The sequence below is a fragment of the Pteronotus mesoamericanus genome, unplaced genomic scaffold (genome assembly GCF_021234165.1).
Source record: "Pteronotus mesoamericanus isolate MK-2021 breed Mesoamerican mustached bat unplaced genomic scaffold, CSHL_Meso_final scaffold_167, whole genome shotgun sequence".
Lineage (NCBI taxonomy): Eukaryota > Metazoa > Chordata > Mammalia > Chiroptera > Mormoopidae > Pteronotus > Pteronotus mesoamericanus.
This window is the reverse complement of record NW_026555308.1, coordinates 43053818-43074025: the sequence shown is the minus strand read 5'-3', so window position 1 is coordinate 43074025 and position 20208 is coordinate 43053818.

Genomic DNA, 20208 nt, shown 5'->3' with positions numbered 1-20208 from the left:
AGCACTTAGAGCCTAACACAGTGCCTGACACAAAAATATATTCATGAGTGAACCAGTAAATTTGTTCTAAATTTTCAAACGCTAGTGAAATGGAGAATCTGGCTCATTCTTTCTTTTTTCTTTTTTAACCCTCACCTGAGTATATATTTATTGATTCCAGAGAGAGAGAGGAAGTGGGGGACGAGGGGAAGAGAGAGAGAGACATCAACGTGAGAGAACCCACAACCCATGTGTGTGCCCTGACTGGGAATCAAACCCACAGTCTTTCAGTTTACAGGGCAATGCTGCAACCAAATGAGCCACACTAACCAGGGCTGGCTCATTCTTTCGTAATTAATTTTCAATGCTCTGTTTATTGAATAACTAATATAATATCCTTTGTAGAAATCTCAAAATATTCAAAAGAAGTATAAGGTGATGAAAATCAATACTCCTGTCACCTCCCAAAGAATAATTATGACTAACAGTTGGTATATATCTTTTGGAAACTGCAATAGTCAAAGTTTTGGGGGGGTTTTTTGCCCCTTTTCCCCTATTTTTTAAAATCATGCTATATGCAATTATGTGTTGTTCCCATTTCTTGCAACAGCATAACATAGATATTTTCAATATAGCTCACACATTAAAAATCACTTCTGTTAAGTATTTTCAGATCACTCATTTTAGCTCCAAGTAACTTGGAGAAATTCATTAACCCTTCATTCAAGTGACTCCTTCACTCCCTCCACTGCCAGACCTGTTCTGCTGAGGAGACCACAGGGTCTGACCGTGGAAGATGGAAAGGGATTTTTCTAATTTTTGATACACTCATTTTTCCGTAGAAGGAAATGCCTTGGTTGACCTGAACAACCCAGTTTTGGAAAATCATCTGAATCTTTAAACTGTCCCCCAAACTCTTTTCCCTAATACAGAAGAAATTTTCTGACTTCACTGGACTCTCTTAACATGCAATGCTTTTATGCTAGAAAAAGAACGTGGATGAAGGTTTTCTTCCTTCTGTCTCTATCTTCCTCCCTCAAAATAAGGAGTTACTACAATATCAGGCAGGACTGTCTCTGTCCTCAGGTTATCATGACAAATCCTCAGGGAAAGATACATGAAGCAGTTACATATTAGAACTCACATTGTGAGTTTAAAAGTATACTACTTACATTTATTTATATTTTTAAAAGATTTTATTTTTAGAGAGAAAGGAAGGGGGAGAGAGAGATAGGGAGAGATGCATCAATGTGTTGTTGCCTCTCACATGCCCCCTGCTGGGAGCCTGGCCTGCATCCCAGGCATATACCCTGACGGGGAATCAAACCGTCAACCCTTTGGTGCAGTCCAGCACTCAGTCCACTGAGCCACACCAGCCAGGGCTTATTTACATTTTAAATATGAAAACTTTCAGAATATTTACTTAAGGTTAAGGAAAATTGTTTACAAAACATCAAGTTAAAAGCAAGAAATACTATTCTATTTTCAGTAGCACATAGTATTTAAGCACATAGTGCATGGACATAGATTGCATGAGTTTAATCCTGTATAGACAGTTTACTAGCCTTGTGACCTTAGGCAAATTATTTTACGGTTCTGTGCTTCAGTTTTATTTATTTTTTATCAAAATGAAATTCATATAGCATACAACTCACCATTTTAAAGTGTACAATTCAGTGGCATTTAGTGTGTTCACAATGCTCTGTGACCATCACCTCTTTCTAGTTTCAAACTTTTTAATTACCTTAGCAAATCATTGCATACCCATAAAGTTATTATTCCCCATTTACCCCTACCCTCATCTCCTAACAATCTCTAATCTGCTTTCTGACTTTTTTCCTATTCTGTTTATATCATATAAATGTTACTTTATCATATAATATGTTACTTTACTTTTTGCCTGGCTTCTTTCACTTAGCATAATTTTCCAGGTTCACCACATTGTATCATATGTCAGTGCTTTCATTCTTTTGTATAGCTGAATAATATTTCATTGTATTGATACATTAAAATGTATTTATCCATTCATCAGTTGATGGGTATTTGGGTTAATCCAGCAATCTTCAGTGGGTATGCTCCGAGACTTTTTAAAGCATGCACTACCACCCTGTGTGAATGCCCTCTCTTGAACCATAAATATATAGGTCATGTTACAGAGTTGCATCTTATTGCCCACATAGCATAGTAATGTTGCCTCTGATTGGTTAATTCTTGGTACCAGAAATCCTTATATACAGGTATAGGCACCTAATTTTTTTTTTGAGAGTACCTTTATTAAAACTGGGGACAGTGAAACAAGGAAAGGCCTAGGACGAAGCAACAGGAGAGCACCTAGGCGGGGCTGCTTTGGCTCTCCAGAAATGCTACAGGAAAGAAATGAGTCTAGGCAGGGCTGCTTTGGCTCACGGGAAGGTCAGAGAAAAGGGGCCTTTGAGACAGGCTCAGGGGTCAGCCCAGCATTTCTCCCCTGATTGCAAGTCTTGTGGGTTCAGAGTTTAGGAGATGCACGCCTGTGGGAAAGAAAGGCGTGGGCTTGCTCCCAAGAGGGAGAGCACCCACAGTTTTATTTTTAATGAACAAATGCTGTGAAGTATATATGTAAAAGGTAAAAGTGAAGTCAGATGTCAGTTAATTTCAGTTTGGGCTGATGAACACTGATGAACTAGTGTTTGGAGCTACTAAAAACTAGAATATGAATGAAGAACAAATTCATTTTTCCTTTTGCTGTGCATTTCTTTCTATGCTTTCCCAGTAGACTCTCCAGGGCAGACCTCTGCTAAGTTCCCTTCGATTTCACATCCTCCTTCTGGTTTTCATTTTAACCTCCTTTCTCTCCCTCACCTACAGCTTCTTGGGCTTTATCATCAGAGTTTTTATACTTATATGCCATCACTTATTTATTGAAGAATGATGTGCACTTTGGGATAAGAAGATGGTGGAAAAAATATCCCAACTTACGTTCTGGTAAACTGGTATTATGAGAACTGTCTTCCTCTTTCTCTGTCCCTATAATTCTCTTCTTCCTGATAGCTATATTCCTCCTTATTTTCTTTGTACTACTCATACACATACTCCTCATCCTTTGGCTTCTTCTCCCTCCTCCTCCTCGTCCCTTTCCTCCTCTTAAACTTCTTCCTTTTCTTCTCCCTCCTGTCTCTCCCCCTGCTCTTCCTCTACCGGTTTTGCATCCCAGTTCTCAGCTATGGGCTGGGCAACCTTCTGCATACCCTCCTCCTCCCAAACACCTAGCATGATTTCCTGTGTCTCTCACAACTATGGCCCACAATTTTTGGGCACCCTACCAACCTGGATGTAGACAGGGTCATGGCATACCCCACCACCCTCTTCTTTCTGGGGACCTGAGATCAAACCTCAATACTCTGTGGCATCCTGGCAGGACAGACACACCAGTCAGTGCTCAACTGCAGAAGAGACCCGGGATCTGGGATTTAATCCTACATTGCATGGTCTAGCAGGGGTGTTCAGCCTTTTGGCATCTCTGGGCCACACCGGAAGAAGAGTTGTCTTGGGCCACACATTAAATATACTGCAACATGTAATGACAAAAAAAAATCTCATGATGTTTTAAGTAAATTTACGATTTTGTGTTGGGCTGCATTCGTAGCCACCCTAGGACGCATGTGGCCCGTGGTCCATAGGTTGGACACCCCTGGAAGGTATGAGGAGTCAGATCACAGATTTCTTTAGCTTCTGCCAGAGATTTGGGTTGCAACAATACCTATCTATCCTCATATCACCTGGTGCACCTTCACATCTTGCTTCAAGCCAACAAACCTCAGATCACAGACCAGAAAAATGGGTGAACTCTAAAAAATATGGCTTCAATATACAACCAAATGTTGGAACTTAAGAAATTATGGAGTGTGTTAATAATGCAAGCTAATCTTAAAGTGCAGGGTACATGTGTCTATGACATTTTTCACAACAAAACAAATAAAAAATAGGAAATATTTTTTCAGTATTGAAAACAGTAATTCCATGAATCAAAACAGTCACTAATGTTATACAATGAGTGAAAATAGGTGAAATGGCAACATATATCTTTGTGGTTTCACTCTACTACATGCTAAAGGAAAAAATCCCAAATTTGTAAAAGAATAGGTAAGTTATATCAGCACACATTTTACTAAAAACTTATCTACAAAAATGCTCATCATGAATCCATAGGGAAATGCAACTTTAACAACAGAAAGGAAGATTTAAAATTTAAAACAACAAAACAAAACAAGACTTATTAAAAGAGCTAAAATTTAAAACAATGAAACAAAACAAGACTCTCCTAGGATTTTAAGAAACAGAACCCTTATATGCTGCTGCTAAAAATGTGACACAATACTATTAGTTTAAATTACAATACTTGAGTGTCTTCAAAACTTAACCATTAACCTACCCTGTGACTCAGACACTACATTCTAACACATATTGTGACAAGAAAAGAAACATAGCTGGACATAACACATGAACAAAGGAATGGAGAATGGGGGAATATTGGTGGCATCCACCATCAGCAAATTAAAGCTGCTGTCAAGGAGCCACACTGCAGCAGTAGTCATAAGCCAGTTTTTCCAAAAGGATCATTGCACTGACCCTAACTAAACAGGTAACAGGTTTTTACTGGCATTGGGTCAACTAGTGTTGAGAACTGCAAGTGAGGTCTGATAGCCACCAGGTAGGAAAGTGAAAGAAAACAACACATGTGCTGACCTCACCTGTGTATGTGTGGTCCATGAGAGCATAAGGCATCCTTGTACTAAGTCCTAGGTACAGATATTAAATGCGAAGGGTCTTGTGTCTTCTTTAGGCGATAGTTTAGTCATTACACCAAATCTAAATCTTCTGTTGAATTAAAGTCAGATATAGAAAACAGATACTCAGATATGCTACTTTTCCTTCAGGCTGAATTCAGATGTATAAGTTGAGGGGGGGAAAAGATATGCTTTAATAGCCCAAATTTTAAATAAAATTTAGAGAATAAATTTTATACCCATTGACAATTGGTTCAGAAAATGAATCGAGGTCACTTAATTTTGAGGCCTGACTTTTAATGGTACCAAATGCTCTATTTTCCATTGTAATAAACAGAACAGACCACAGTGATATTCTGTGATGTATGTAAAAACAATTCAATGGCAGCATTTTCTTCTGTTTTTCTACAGCATATTTTGAAATATAACATATTAAAAATAATTTCTATCAATATCACTTGGGATTACTTTATATAAAAGTTTCTACATGCTGTCCTTTGCAATGTTTTCTATCTATAAAGGTATTTCTACTGTGCCTTGAATACTATGACTGTTTTATTCTTTATCGTGAGTACTATGGATAAAGGATAGAAAAGAAACCACAAGGTTACTGGAATGTTTTCATAATATTAAAGAGTTATGTCAGTAATATAATCCTAAAGAAAAACAGATTTCTTAAAAGAAAACAAGACCAAGTAAAGTGGAGGACTACTTTCAAATCAGACAAAATATCTTCTCACTCTCGTTTATTTTAATTAAAATAAATAAAAACAAGTTGGGGTTACAGAAATGATACCATACTTCCTACAAAATCCTTTACGTAAACCTACTACATAACATCAGGCAAAATTGAACAAAGGGTTCTATAAATCGCACTCCCGGATTTCATGACATGATCTCATACCCCAGCAGTACAATAATGCATAAAATGGCAAGAAATTGCTCTGTCCCGTGGTACCACTATATACTATTACTAGGAACGATGTAACAATTCAAAAGCATGTTACATTAGAGAGGTTCAATGGCTTTACCATACCAAAATGCCCCCTGAAAAATAACTTGCCGTTATATCATGTAACACTAGATATATTGAAAAAAATTTATCATTTCAATATGAATCTAATACTTGGCAAAATCAAAATATTTCTAACCCTATGTGAGACAAAAATAAGCTTTTGTTTTGTCTAAATTAAATGTATCTGAAATGTAATTAACATGATATATGTATCAAAGAATTCTGAAAAATGTTTTGTTCTTTCATAAGAAGGGGTAGATGGAGTTAAAAGTGCTCCCTAGTGCATACCTGTCTCGGGTCAATTCAGGAAACCCATGGAGCACACGTATTCTTTCCTTGGTCCCAGTCACCATTTCCGCAGTGAAGCCAGAATAGATTTTCTAAGCATGATTGAGTTCATGTTATTCCCTGGCTTAAAATCCTCAAATAGCTTTCCATCCTACTTAACATAAATACTCTTTGTTTATTTGCTTGCTTGCTTTTTTTCCTATCAAGACCAATGTATCTGACTCCTACTTACCACACTGAATTCATCTTGCACCACCTTTCCCTTCATCACTGTGCTATGGACCACTAGACCTTCTGATCTTCAACATAATTAGATCTTGCAGAGCTAAAGTACAATGATAAAAGCCACCCAGTCACTGTCCTATTACCTGCCCTGATTTTCTTCCTAGCCATATCATCAACTGAAAATTCATAATCTGTCTCTTCCTAAACTAGATTTCAACAATGGTGATTTTAACTGTCTTCCCTAACTCCTGACACATAGTAAGTTCTCAAATAATATTTTTGCTATAAATAATCTATATAATGACCAATAAATTTGTATCAAATTTTTCAGAAAATCCTTCCGTTAAAGATTTACCTAAGTACAGAACTGAATAACAATGATAAAAAGAGAGAGAGAGAGAGAGAGAGAGAGAGAACTGAATAAGAAAATCTTCTGATAAATTTTGGGAGATGGTCTTATATTGTTATTGAAAGTCAACACACTTAACTAGGAAAAGTTACTTGGATATAAAGCCTAGAAAAAAGCGAGGCCCAGACCATAGTAAGAATATGTCTAGAAAACAGAAAGCCTTCCATTGCTAATCATACTTCAGAATCCCATAGACAGGCAGAGGAGAAGTGGAAATGTATCCATAAGCCAGCATTTCCCTGGATATGAAAATTACACAATATTCTACTCTTAAAATTAGTACTAAAGGCTAACACAGTGATACTGCAGATATAATTTCAAGATCTTAGCTACTTAATGCATGCATTGGCCATATTATACAAATGGGTACAGGTGAGTTAACACTTGATTTCCTAGAACCTAGTTTGGTTATATTCTCATTTCAGTATGCAAGTTTGTGTTTATATTTTAAGCCAAAATGAGGAAGGATTGAGGGTGGGAAGTGGGGGTGGATGGGCAGGGAAAAGTGGTGGCAGGACAATGGAGACAAATGTATTTGAATAAAAATAAAAAATTAAAAAGAAAAAAATTAGAATAATAAAATTAAAATCTATTATTAATCTTAAAATTATTTTAAACATAAATATATGCATTTATATATAATATAAAATATGACTTTGAACAAGTTGATCTGTCTCTATCTGTTTTCTCATCAGCAAAATAGAGATGATAATATAGACTTCATAAGGTTGTTATCAGTATAAATTCATATGTGAAGAACATCTAGATGAGAGTATGGCATAGGGTAAACATTAGAAAACTATATATAAATCAATATTTAAAATTGTGTTATATGTGTCCAGTCCCATTAAATATAGTTTTGGGGGTTTTTTTGTTTTTTGTTTTTATATTTAATTTTTATTTTATAAATTACAGTTGACATGCAATATGAGATTAGTTTCAGGTGTACAATGTAGTGATTAAACATTTATATAACTACAAAATAAGTCTAGTACCCATCTGTCACCATACATACTTATAAATATAGTTTTTTTAATCACATATATCAATAGAAAATATTTGGTAAATACTTAATGCCTAACCAGTTGTATTTAAATTAACTTAAAAAGGGAATCATGAAAACTTAAGAGAAAATTTCCAAAGGGACCCAAAACACTAATTTAAAAGAACACAAGCACCCCTATGTGCATTGCAACATTATTTACAATCACCAAGATACAGAAGCAGCCCAAGTGTCCATCTGTAGATGAGTGGATTGAACAACTGGTACATTTACACAATGAAACACTACTCAGCCATAAAATAGAAGAAAATTTTACCCTTTTTGACAGCATGGATAGACCTGCATAACATTATGCCAAGTGAAATAAGCCAGTGAGAGAAAGAAAAATGCCACTTGATTTCACTCCTATGTAGAATCTAATGAAAGAACTGCACTAACAAGGAACGTGGGGATAGACTCATAGATAGATAGAGAGCAGGATGACAGCTACTCGAGGGGAAGGGAGGGGATGGAGGGACTGAGCAAAAAGGCAAAAGGATTCATGGGCACAGACAACAGTGGAGGGATTGCTAGGCAGAGGTGGTATAAGGGGACTACGTGGTAATGGGAAAAAATACAATAGAGATTAAATCAAAAAAAAGAAAAAAGAAGCACATACACATAGGTTAATCTACTACTAATAAAATTAATTCACTTATAAAATTAATTCATCAAGGGAAAAAACACTACTAGCATTAGTAATAAGCTTAATAATTGGCAAGTATTTTCACATACATTATATCATTTAAGCTTTATAATTATACTTATGATGACTAAAATGTAAAATGATTATGGCATTTCCTCATGATTATATTTTTAATAAATCCTGACACCATTCCAATCTGTCACCGGGCGTTGCTTTCATAACATTTTATATCTCCTTCTAATTCACTGAAGAAATGTACAAAAATTATAGTTTAGTCTTATATTATTTTATTGTTTGAATAATTACTTATCGAGCACCTACTATGCACCAGGCACTATTCTAGGGGGTAAAGATATAGAATATTTTTTTAAGAGTCAAATTCATTCTTCTAGTACAGCTTACATTCTATACAGTCTAGGCACAAAACAAATATTAAAAAACACAAGTAAAATATGAAGTCTTTAGATGGTGGTAAATTCTACATAGAGTCAAGTAAAGCAGAAGAGGGAGCTAAGATGTGCCAGGGAAATAAGGATGTTGCAGCTCTAACAAGATGCTCAACAGAGTGCTTAGGAAAAGGCTCAGTGAGAAGCCTGCAGATTGAAACTAGCTTTGTGAGCTACTGTGGATATCTTGAGGAAGCTCATTTCAGGCTTTTCAGGCTAAGAGTAAACCCACATTGCAGAGTGTCTGTCATTGTTAAGGAACATGAGTGGAATGGAGCCAAAGGAGTGAAGGTGAAATAAGAGAAAATCACAAAGGTAATGGGGAAACTAGACAGTGGACAATATTGTAGGTTATTGTAAAACCTTTGATTATTTTCCAAGTGTGCTGGAATTGAGTATAGAATTCTATGCAGAAGAGTGGCATGATTTTATTGTTTCACAAAGATGACAACATAATGACTCCTGTTGCTGAATTGATTGGAGAAGAGGCAACTGAAGAGGGAACCAAGGCAAAAACAGAGAAATCTACTGCAGTAACCCACAAGAATGATGGCAGTGGCTTGGTCCAGGAAATTAGCAGAGAACATGAAGAGAATACTTTCGTTCTGAATATAGTTAAAAGGTAAAGTCAATAGATTTGATGATAAATGGGATATAGGGTATAAAAGGCAGAAAGGAATCAAAGATGATTCAAAGGACTTAGGCCTGAAACCCTACAAGAATGGAGTTGCCATTAATTAAACTGGGGCAGCGTAGGAGAACAGATAGATTTGAGTGGGAGTGTGGGTGAGACAAGGTGTTTTACTTCAGATATGTAAAGTTCGAAACTCACATTGGACAGTCAAGGGAAGATGACAGATATCTAATCTACAGTTCAGGAGAGATATCTAGTCTACAGTTCAGGCTAAAATGATAAGTTTTATGTATATGAAATGTAGTGCATATATATATATAGAGTACATATTATATTATATAAATAAATTATTTATGACAGACTGGAAAAGAGCAGAAGAAATGGGAGGAGAGACTGGAAGAATACCAGGGCCAAAGGGAAGAGAAGGAATCAGTAAATTACTTTACCATTGATGTAAGTGAAACTTACCTTAGAGACCAATGAGCAGTCATGAAGTCAAGTTTATACAATGAGAATTTATGATTTGTTATAGAAAATTAGAGAAGTGTGGGTCAATCCTAAACCCCACGTTCTCACCATTTATCCAGGGTTCATAGGCAACATGGCAAAAGGGTCGATTTAATAATGGGCTGTATTTATAGAAAAGATGAGAGTGATTATATTGACACAGCCCTATGATTAAATAACTTAAAAATTCCCTTCATGCCATACTGAATGCAAGTAAGTGGGAACTGATCAACTGCAGTCAGTGGTGTGGCCAGGAGATAGTACTTATGAGTGAATGAAAATAGTGAAGAGCAGGACTTTTCCCTCTGCTTTGTAGATCTAACCATGATCATTCTCTTTAGAAAGAACCAGTCTTTGGATTACTCTTTGTATCCCTATTGTGGATACAAATAGTGGATCCCTTTGTAATCCAAAGAGTAAAGCCTAAATTTGTTCCAAATATGATTGTATGTAACTAAATTTACTCATTTTGGAGAAGAATCAGAAGTAAGACATCAAGAAACTGGTCTCAAATTATGTTTTTAAAAATAATCAGTTATAATCCATATGCCTGCTCCTTGCCAAAATCTCCACTCAAGCCTCTTTAACACATTATTTTCATCTATTGAATAATCTGTTTTTAATTAAAACACAATTATGATGAGGTTAAGAGACTTGTGTTCTTTCTTTCTAAATTAAATTGTCTTAAAATGTGAAGGCTTATATTATAAGGGTAACCATAATACCCTCACAAGTGGTATGGTAGTGGTACTGACTAGAACAGCTCTGCCATAAGGGTAAATGTAAATACTTTATTTAAGAAGGCAAGATGTATCCTTTTAAATATGTTTTTTTTTTCATACCACAGTATTTTTTTTCCTTTAACCTGATTTCTTTTTAATCATTCAAGTCTAATAAAAACAGAAAAAGAACAGATATAGCCACAGAAATACAGGCTGAATGTTTTATAGTGATTCATTCTTTCAGCACAGCCACAAATACATTTTTGCGTTATTTATATCAATTATGATCAATTTATAATCAGAATGCACCGCTCTGCCACCTACACAGACAGAAACAAACCAAAAAGTACAGCTGATCTCTCCGTGCGATTGCCAGTCCAGCATTCATGAATGGGCCCTGAACTCTGCCATGGATCAAACTTAATATTAACATAGCAAGGTAACTCTCTTCGAGTTGAAATTGCTACATGATATTTATCAGCATAAATAAAATTCAAAAACTTAAAGATAACTGGGAATAAAACGGTCTTCTAAAAGAAGGTATTTTCTGAGGTCCCAATTTATCCCTATAGTCAACCTTCTCAGGCATACATTGTTGTCGAAACAAAATCATAGGTTCTGTCATTCGTCTTTTCCCACAATGTAACAGATAATCAAGGAGATTAAAAATAAAATATAAAGTTTCCACAAATTTACCAAAACCAAAAAAGTAAAATCTTATTTTAGTACAAAATGGGGAAGGGGTGAAATATGCATTTTTTTCTAAATCAGCACAGGCACATTTACCTTATAAAGGCTGGTACTCATGGGGAAAAATGCCATTCATTTCTCATAAGTTATACAAGGAGTCAATGGCAGGTGTTAAGCATGAGATAGAAATAAAAAATCTTCAAAGCAATAATAGACACATGAAACACATCCCAAAGGGAAATAGGAGAGCCACAGGAAAGAAATAAAGTGAAGTGAATACAACCTCACAACTAGTGCAAATCCCTCAGGAATGCTCCTAATATGAACCGTTAAAGCCATGTGTTTAACATTTGATAAATCTAAATTCTTATTTGTCAGACGGGGAAGCTCCAAGCACAGTGAGCATTAACCTGAACCCATAAAGGCATTATATTGGTCTGTCTTCATTATTCATTGCAAAATGACTTTGCAAACATGCACATCCGGATCGTGCTCTTACGTTTCATTCTTATGAGTTAAATAAATAGAAGTTCTTCATGTCTGAATATTAAGTTCAATGAGTTCATTCTTTTAAAAGATGGTTATTGAAATACGTCATGGCCATGTCTACATAATGGAAACATCAAAAACAATCTCTGCCTTGCTTTGTTCCACACATCTTTTTTTCCTCAATCAACAAAGCATGTCTGAAAAGTTTCAATGAGAAAACAAATTTCTCTAGTATCTTCACAGCAGTTATGTTGCCAAGCACATGTTTTACCCCTGTTGATAAAAGTAAAAAATGATAGATGGGTAGCAGGAATAGAGTACAATAGGAAGATACAGAACTTAGAACTTGACAAGTCATATTCTTTCATTAGATTTCAACTCGTCAATTACAAAATAAAATTGTTATCTAGATAATCTTTAAGGCCCACCTCGCTCTAACACTATATCTTTCTAAATTATTCCAAGCTACTATTAAGCACAGAGATAATCAAATGAGACCGTAAATCCCAGTGTGTTTGGTCTGTTTATCATCCATCCCTTTCCGAGCACGTATTGTATGCCAGGCACTATGGCAAATTCTGAACAAAATATTTATTCATTTAATCCTCACAGCAGCTCTCTGAGTAAGTGTTATTATTCTCCCCAGCATTTTATAGATAAGGAAACTTAGAGAAGTTAAATAGCTTGACACAAACTGTATATTGAATCTAGTATAATAATCTATAATAGCTATTTTCACCTGCCTCCAGTCAGATGGGAGAAAAAAGAACAAGAATCAATACTCCCAAAGCCAAGAAATCTCAACCAAATTCTTTGAAATAGTCCAATTAGGAAATAAAATTATTAAGCATCTTATTTGGAAGTCAAGAAAACAAAATTGATTCCACAATATCAGGACATACCGATGTGGATTAATTCCCTTTTTGATTATTGTTCATCAGCCTAATCAGTGTCTCTAAATCCAATCCCTCTCTTTTATAGCATTTAGAATTATACTCTTACTATAATTCTGTCATTGTGTAAAATGTCAACTCAACATAAAAATGTGTAACATCAGCAGCAAAAACTATCCATGACATGAGTAACCTGAGTCATCCCAGCTCAGTATTTTTCCAGATGCTCCAAATTCTAGAACAGTTCTAGCTCAGGGTGCTCTGCTTCCCAGGAACATTTTCAGCCCACAAGTCTTACTTGAACCAAAGTTTATTTGTATTTTTAAGGATGAATCCAGAATTTTACTTCAAAGAACTTTCTATTTAAAATGTTAGTTTAAATAGAATTAATTATGATAGAAATTTCACAAACCACTTCCAGGAGGTCACGGATAGGAGTACACGCGACTTTAATGCAAAAACAATTACCTTACTCAAAGAACAAATTATGTAAACTTTTCCTTCGTAAAACAGTCTGAAATTATAATCTAAAATCTAAAGAACCATGACAGTGTCTTTTGGAGACTTTTAAAGTTAGCATCCCTTTCCTTTAAAATACTTCAGTGGGCTCTCCAAAGTAGTAAAGACAAGATGTTTGTACAGTGATTTATACGGTATTTTCCATCTTAACAGCTGGACTCTATGTTTGTAGTATTGCCATGTGGCACACGGTTCAAAGCAATGGAGTTTTAGAAGTCCTGAAAACAGGATGTTCGCTTAAGGACTATATAGGACATGTTACAAATTTAAAATATGAAAAGGAAAGGAATTCAGTTGCAAAGAGCATGAAACCTGAATCCATAAGCTTTTCCAATGCTTTTTAATACAGTCAAAGGGGGAAGAGAAATGTTCATTCTTCCAACTGTCAGCAAACATATGTATGAAGCTTAACTGGCTTCATAACACCCACAGGACTTTTTCTTTCAGTTTAGTTTCAATTTCCAACAGGTTTTAAGAATCAGTAATGTTTTTCAGCAGCAATTTTTTCTTGCAACAAAGCTCTTATTTTTTAAAAAATAGGATGTAAATGTTTTATTTTAGCACATGTACTCTTTAAGATATTCTGAATGCCTAATTTACTTATATTTATCTATTTTTCTAATTTGTACAAAAGAATTGTAACATAGGTTGAACAGATTAATATAAGTGCAAAAGTATGTTTTGATTACAAGGAATAATCCTTTTATTTGTTGAAACAAGAACCAAATATATTTCTTACATAAACTACTAATTTAAAATGATTAATTTTAGTAATAAATATTCTAATTAACACTAAAGAATAAATAATGTCTTTGACTATTGTCTAACTAAAAGAAGTAACTGCTAGAATTAAAAACAGAAAAAAGTTTAGTCTCAAATGAGTATGTTTCTTAATATTAAAACTGTGTACAACACAAATTATATGAATGCAAAATTAAAAATTAAACTACTTTCAGCTTTTGGATTTAAAAGTCCCAGAAGATCAAAAAATATTAGTATTAATACTCAAATTTAATTACCTGTTTTAATCATGTTTAATCATTTGTACCATAAAATACAAGACAAGAAATCCAATTTTTTTGTATCATATGTTAGAAATAATTGAATATGTGACACAAATAACCCATCCAGATATTTTTGTTTATCTACATTCTTTTAAAGATTCAACAGTATATACAGAGGGTATAAAATGGCTAAAGATAGTTCAAACTATGTATTATTATTAAAAAGTAGACATATGGCTGACTTGATCTGAGAATTATGTCAACTTCAACTTCTTTCAAAACTGATTACCAACTGTGATACCAGTTAATGACTAAACAATGTATGAGAATTATTTATTCAAATATCCAACTTATGATTTCCATTATGGAATTTGCACATGTTAAAAGAAAAATCTAAATATAAAAAGCAATGACTTATATACATACATATGTACCAAATGTATAAAGAGTCTAACAATAAACTTTTTCATTCTTTTTGCTGATTGCTTCTTCAACAGCATGCCAATGGTCGTAGCTGACAGTGCTCTAATACCATCTTGTGTCCTGTTTTTATCTTCTCTGCAATCGTCCTGTAGACCAAAACATAAAACATAAAACAAAAACATGTTATATAATGTTTACATATTTTAAGAGAAAGTGATTATGGATGTGATGGGAGAGAAGAAGGATTACTTTCAAAGTATTTAAAACCTGACACAATCTTAAGTTTCAAATTAATTACAATTTATTTATTCATTCTACCTTTCATCCAACAAATAATCATTGAACACCTTTTATGTTCTGTGTACTGTTCTAGGTACTGTGGATGGAACAGTGGGTTTTAGAGATAATGGCTCTGCTCTTATAACCCTGTATTGTAGGGTGGAAATCAATAAACAAATATATATAACATCAATTCAGATAGTTGTAAGAGTTCTGAAGATATTAAAGTAGAGAAATGTGATACAGAAAGAGTGAAATGATGCCAGTTAAATCAATAGGAAAGACATCTGTGGAAAGGCTATATTTGAGCTTAAACCTGGATGATGAGAAGATAAAGTCATATAAACATTTTGGTAAAGCATTCTACACATTAGGGACAGCAAATACTGGTTTGGCCAAAAAGTTCATTATGTTTTTTCTGTGCAATGGCTCTAGTAGCACTCAGTTGTCTTTATCTTTATTAGAAACAATTTCACTAGACAGTATTGTGACAGCTGTCCTTTCATTGTGCATTTTTAAAAACATCAAAATTGGTGACTTTTTGAGTAGCCATTTTATTCTTGAAGATGGAAAAAAACACAACACTTTTGACATATTTTATTATTATTTCAAGAAATGTAAACACAAAACTGAAATGCAAAAAAAAAAGGATTTGTGCAGTATATAGAGAAGGTGCTGTGATTGATCGAAGGTGTCAAAAGTGGTTTGTGAAGTTTCTTGGTACTATTGACATTTTGGACAAGTGATCCTTTGCTGTGGGGCTGTCTTATGCACTGGAAGATGTTTAGCAGCACCCCTGGCCTCTACCCACTAGAGGAATAGTGGGAGATAGCCAACATACTCAAAATATCCAAATCAATAAAGTTATTCATGAAAATGAAAAATGTGGTCTTTTATTTGATGGAAAAAACCTAATGGATTTTTGAGCCAACCGAATATAAAGGTCCTTTTGCACGGTGAACATAAGTTTAAGAAACAGAAAGAAGGTATTTGTTGCTGGAGCATAGTATATAAGGCAGAAAGAATGAGCCTACAATATCAAGTCTGCAAAGTAAGCGTGTTCTACTTATGGTTGGACATTCTATGTGAATGGAACTTCCTAAAGTATTAAAGGACACAACTACACAACAGGATATGGTAGCGTGGATATAATGAGAGTCTCATCTTGAAGAGAAAGCAGGAAATTCAGATTCAGTCCTTAATAAGCTCTCTCCAACACCCTAGGTGCGCAAACTTCATGAGTTCTTATACTAGATGAGAGCATCTGAGAGACTCTAAGACATCCTGGGAATCTGTCTATTCATATTCTTTACCACTGATAAACATATTGTTCCAGTGTATCTTTAAAATTGGTGACTCAAGTGTTCTGTGCCGCACTTAGGAACAGGAAGTTTTCATATGCTGGAAACCCATAGGCCTAGAATCCAACCTCTTGGGTGTTCCATTCTGAGTACTACCAAGGTTTCATGTGCTACCATGAATCAGATTATAGAATATTATACTCCCTCCACTCTGAGGGTATGTTAATGTCTTCTATTTGTTTATCCTTGCCAGTGAATTAACAGTGAAGGTTCTACTTTTTTAGATTTGTTTATTTCAGGTTCATATCATTATTCAAACCAGAAGTTTTTCTGATACAGTATTGAATGACATCTCAAATATAAACATAGTCAAATCCAACATGAATATGTCCAAAGTCTCAGAATACACAATTATTGGTTATATGTAAAGTGGTACTTAAATAAAATATATTTGATGTTTATGGTAAATCCAATGAAGTTTTAAATTGTACCTAGATGTGAGTTACTATAATTTTTAAATGTACTTTTCAAGTTATAGAAGACATACAGTACACTCATGTAGAAAATTTAGAACATTCAAAGGAAATAAGAAAATAAAAATCAAAGCAAATTCCAACAAATGAAGATGAATATTCATGACTATATTTTACAACTCTTTGCTGATTTTGTCATCTACATATTACTAAATGAAGACCACAAATTTTTAGCCTATTACTTGCTTTAAACCTACAGTTATTACAGAAAGCAGTATCAACCAATTGAAAATTCTTCAAAACCTCAATCTTAATATATACAGAATATCCCATTGTATGATTGTACCTTAATTTCTACAAATCTCTTTAAGCATAAAATTAATTTCCACTGTCCTCTATTATAAAAAGAATTCAATAAAAGTAAGTAGCTTGAATTTTTTTGTATTATTTCATAGGAAATTTTAAAAGGAAGTTACTAGATATTTACTTTTTCCCTTTCTCAATATGTATTGCTGAATAGCAATCTACAAATGTTAATTTATCTAATTATCTGCAGTGTATAAAAATGGGTAGATCACTTTTTCAGAAATAAAGACTATCAAATTTTACTTGTGTCGCATTGTCTAATTTGGACTTACTACAGAGGCTGAAACTACTTTCATATATTTCTAGACTGGAAAGAGCACCTTTTGCCCTTCCTATTATCTTCCAACCTAGAACATACAAGGGATAGCTGGCTTGGCTGAGATACAGCTGCAACTAGAGCCCTGTACTAAGGATAATAAATGTGAAATATAAAAGGAAAGTGGAATATTGACAGTATCAGGAATCTACCATGACAATATTGGACTTTTTCCCTCCGTTCATCTTTTTCTAAGAGCAAATTAATAAAAAAAAATTTCTACCTTGTTCAAGTTCGATCTCAGCTATTCACAGCTGGACACAATTTCTAATTTATACAACTTGAAAGTTTGACAATAGTGTACTTATTTTTTTAGAATGATACAAGACAGTACCATTTACATTAACTTTTCTGTAAAGACACATTGGTTTTCTTTTTTTATGGTTGAGTAGTGTTCCATTGTGGAAACATACCACAGCTTTTTTATCCACTCATCTACTGATGGGCACTTGCGCTGCTTCCAAACCTTAGTTATTGTAAATGGCACAGCAATGAACCCAGGGGTGCATATATTCTTTTGAATTAGTGTTTCAGTTTTCTTAGGGTAAATTCCCAGAAATGAAATCACTGGATCATAAGGCATTTTTTGAAGTAACTCCATACTGCTTTCCACAGTGGCTGCATCAATCTGAATTCCCACTAAGGGTGCACAAAGGTTCTTTTTTTCTCCACATCCTTGCCAATACTTGTTTATTGACTTACTGATAATAGCCATTTTGACAGGTGTGAGGTGATATCTTATTGTGCTTTTAATTTACATCTCTCTGATAATTAGTTATGGTGAACATCTTTTCACATACCTATTGGCCATCTTTGGAGACATGTCTATTCAGGTCCTTTGCCCATTTTTTAATTGGTATTACTTATGGGGGATGCCGGGATGTTAAGTTTTATAAGTTCTTTATACATTTTGGATATTAACCCCTTATCAGATGTATCATTGGAGAATATGTTCTCCTATTCCGTGGGTTGTCTTTTTATTTTGTTGACGGTTTCCTTTGCTGTGTGGAAACTTGGTTTGATGTAGTCCCATTTGTTTATTTTTTTTTCTTTTTTTTCTCCCTTGCTCAAGGAGATATATCAGAAAAAGTATTGCTATGAGAAATGTCTAAGATTTTACTGCTTATATGTCCTTGTAGGATTTTAATGGTTTTGAGCCTAGCATTTAAGTCTTTAATCCATTTTGAGTTTATTCTTGTGTATAGTATAAGAAGGTGGTCTAATTTCATTTTTTTGCAAGTCTGTCCAATGTTTCCATTACCATTCATTGACTGTATTATCTTTACCCCCATTGAATGTATTTGCCTCCTTTGTCAAATATGCATTGACTGTAAAATCATGGGTTTATTTCTGGGCCCTCTTTTCTGTTCTATTGATCTATATGTCTATTTTTATTCCAGTACCATGTTGTTTTAATTATTGTGGCTTTGTATGGTTTGATATGAAATAGTATGATTCTTCCAACTTTGTTCTTCTTCCTGAAGGTTACTGTAGCTATTTGGTGTCTTTTGTGGTTCCATATAAATTTTAGTAATATTTGTTCTAGTTTTGTGAAATACACCATTGGTACCTTGATAAGAATTGCATTGATCTATAGATTGCTTTAGGTAGTATGGACATTTTAATTATGTTAATTCTTTTACCTATTGCAATAGCAAGGATGGACCTGGAGAGAATTATGCTAAATGAAATAAGCCTGTTCCTCCTCCCCCTCCCCCCGACAGTTGTCGGTCTGTTCCATGTTTCCATGTCTCTCTTTCCATTTTGTTCATTAATTTATTTTGTTCATTAGAGCCCACATATAAGTGAAATCATATGGTATTTGTCTTTCTCTGACTGGCTTATTTCACATAGCGTAATAATCTCCAGATCCATTCATGCTATTGCAAAAGATAAGATTCCCTGCTTTGTTATGGCTGTGAAGTATTCCGTTGTGTAAATATACCATGCATTTCATCCACTCATCTATTGATGGACACTTGAGTTATTTCCAAATCTTAGCTATTGTAAATAATACTGCTATGAACATAGCAGTGCATATATTCTTTCAAATAGGTGTTTCAGGATTCTTTGGATATATTCCCAGAAGTAGGGTCACTGGGTCAAAAGGCAGGTCCCTTTTTAATTTTTTGAGGAAACTCCATGCTGGTTTCCACAGTACCTATACCAGTCTGCATTCCCACCAATAGTGCACTAAGATTCCCTTTTCTCCATATCCTCACCAGCATTTTTTGTTTGTTGATTTATAGATGGTAGCCATTATGGCAAGTGTAAGGTGGTAGCTCATTGTGGTTTTAATTTTCATCTCTGATGATTTGTGACATTGCATGTTTTTTCATATGTCAATGGGCCATCTATATGTCTTCTTTGGAGAAGTGTCTATTCAGATCTTTTGCCTGTTTGTAGTTAGATTGTTTGTTTTCCTGGTGTTGAGTTGTATAATTTCTTTACTCTTAAGTTTGATTCACCTGTAAGTATCTTTGATACGTGTATTTTAGTTTATATTTGTATTTGTCACAAACATTATTCTCTTCATGGTGGTATGTATACCAATCTGTTCTATAGTCCCCAGAGATAAAATAAAGTTTGGGGACTTCTGGCCTGTAACAACTACTAATCACAGAACTGATTATATTTACTGTATTTCTTTTTGAATCTACATCACTTTATTCCCTAAAATTTCACAACCAAAGCTATGGTCTAAGAAAAATGAAGGATTACATAATTAATTGGTAAATGTACTAGGACCTAGAAAAATGTAAATATAAATATCAAC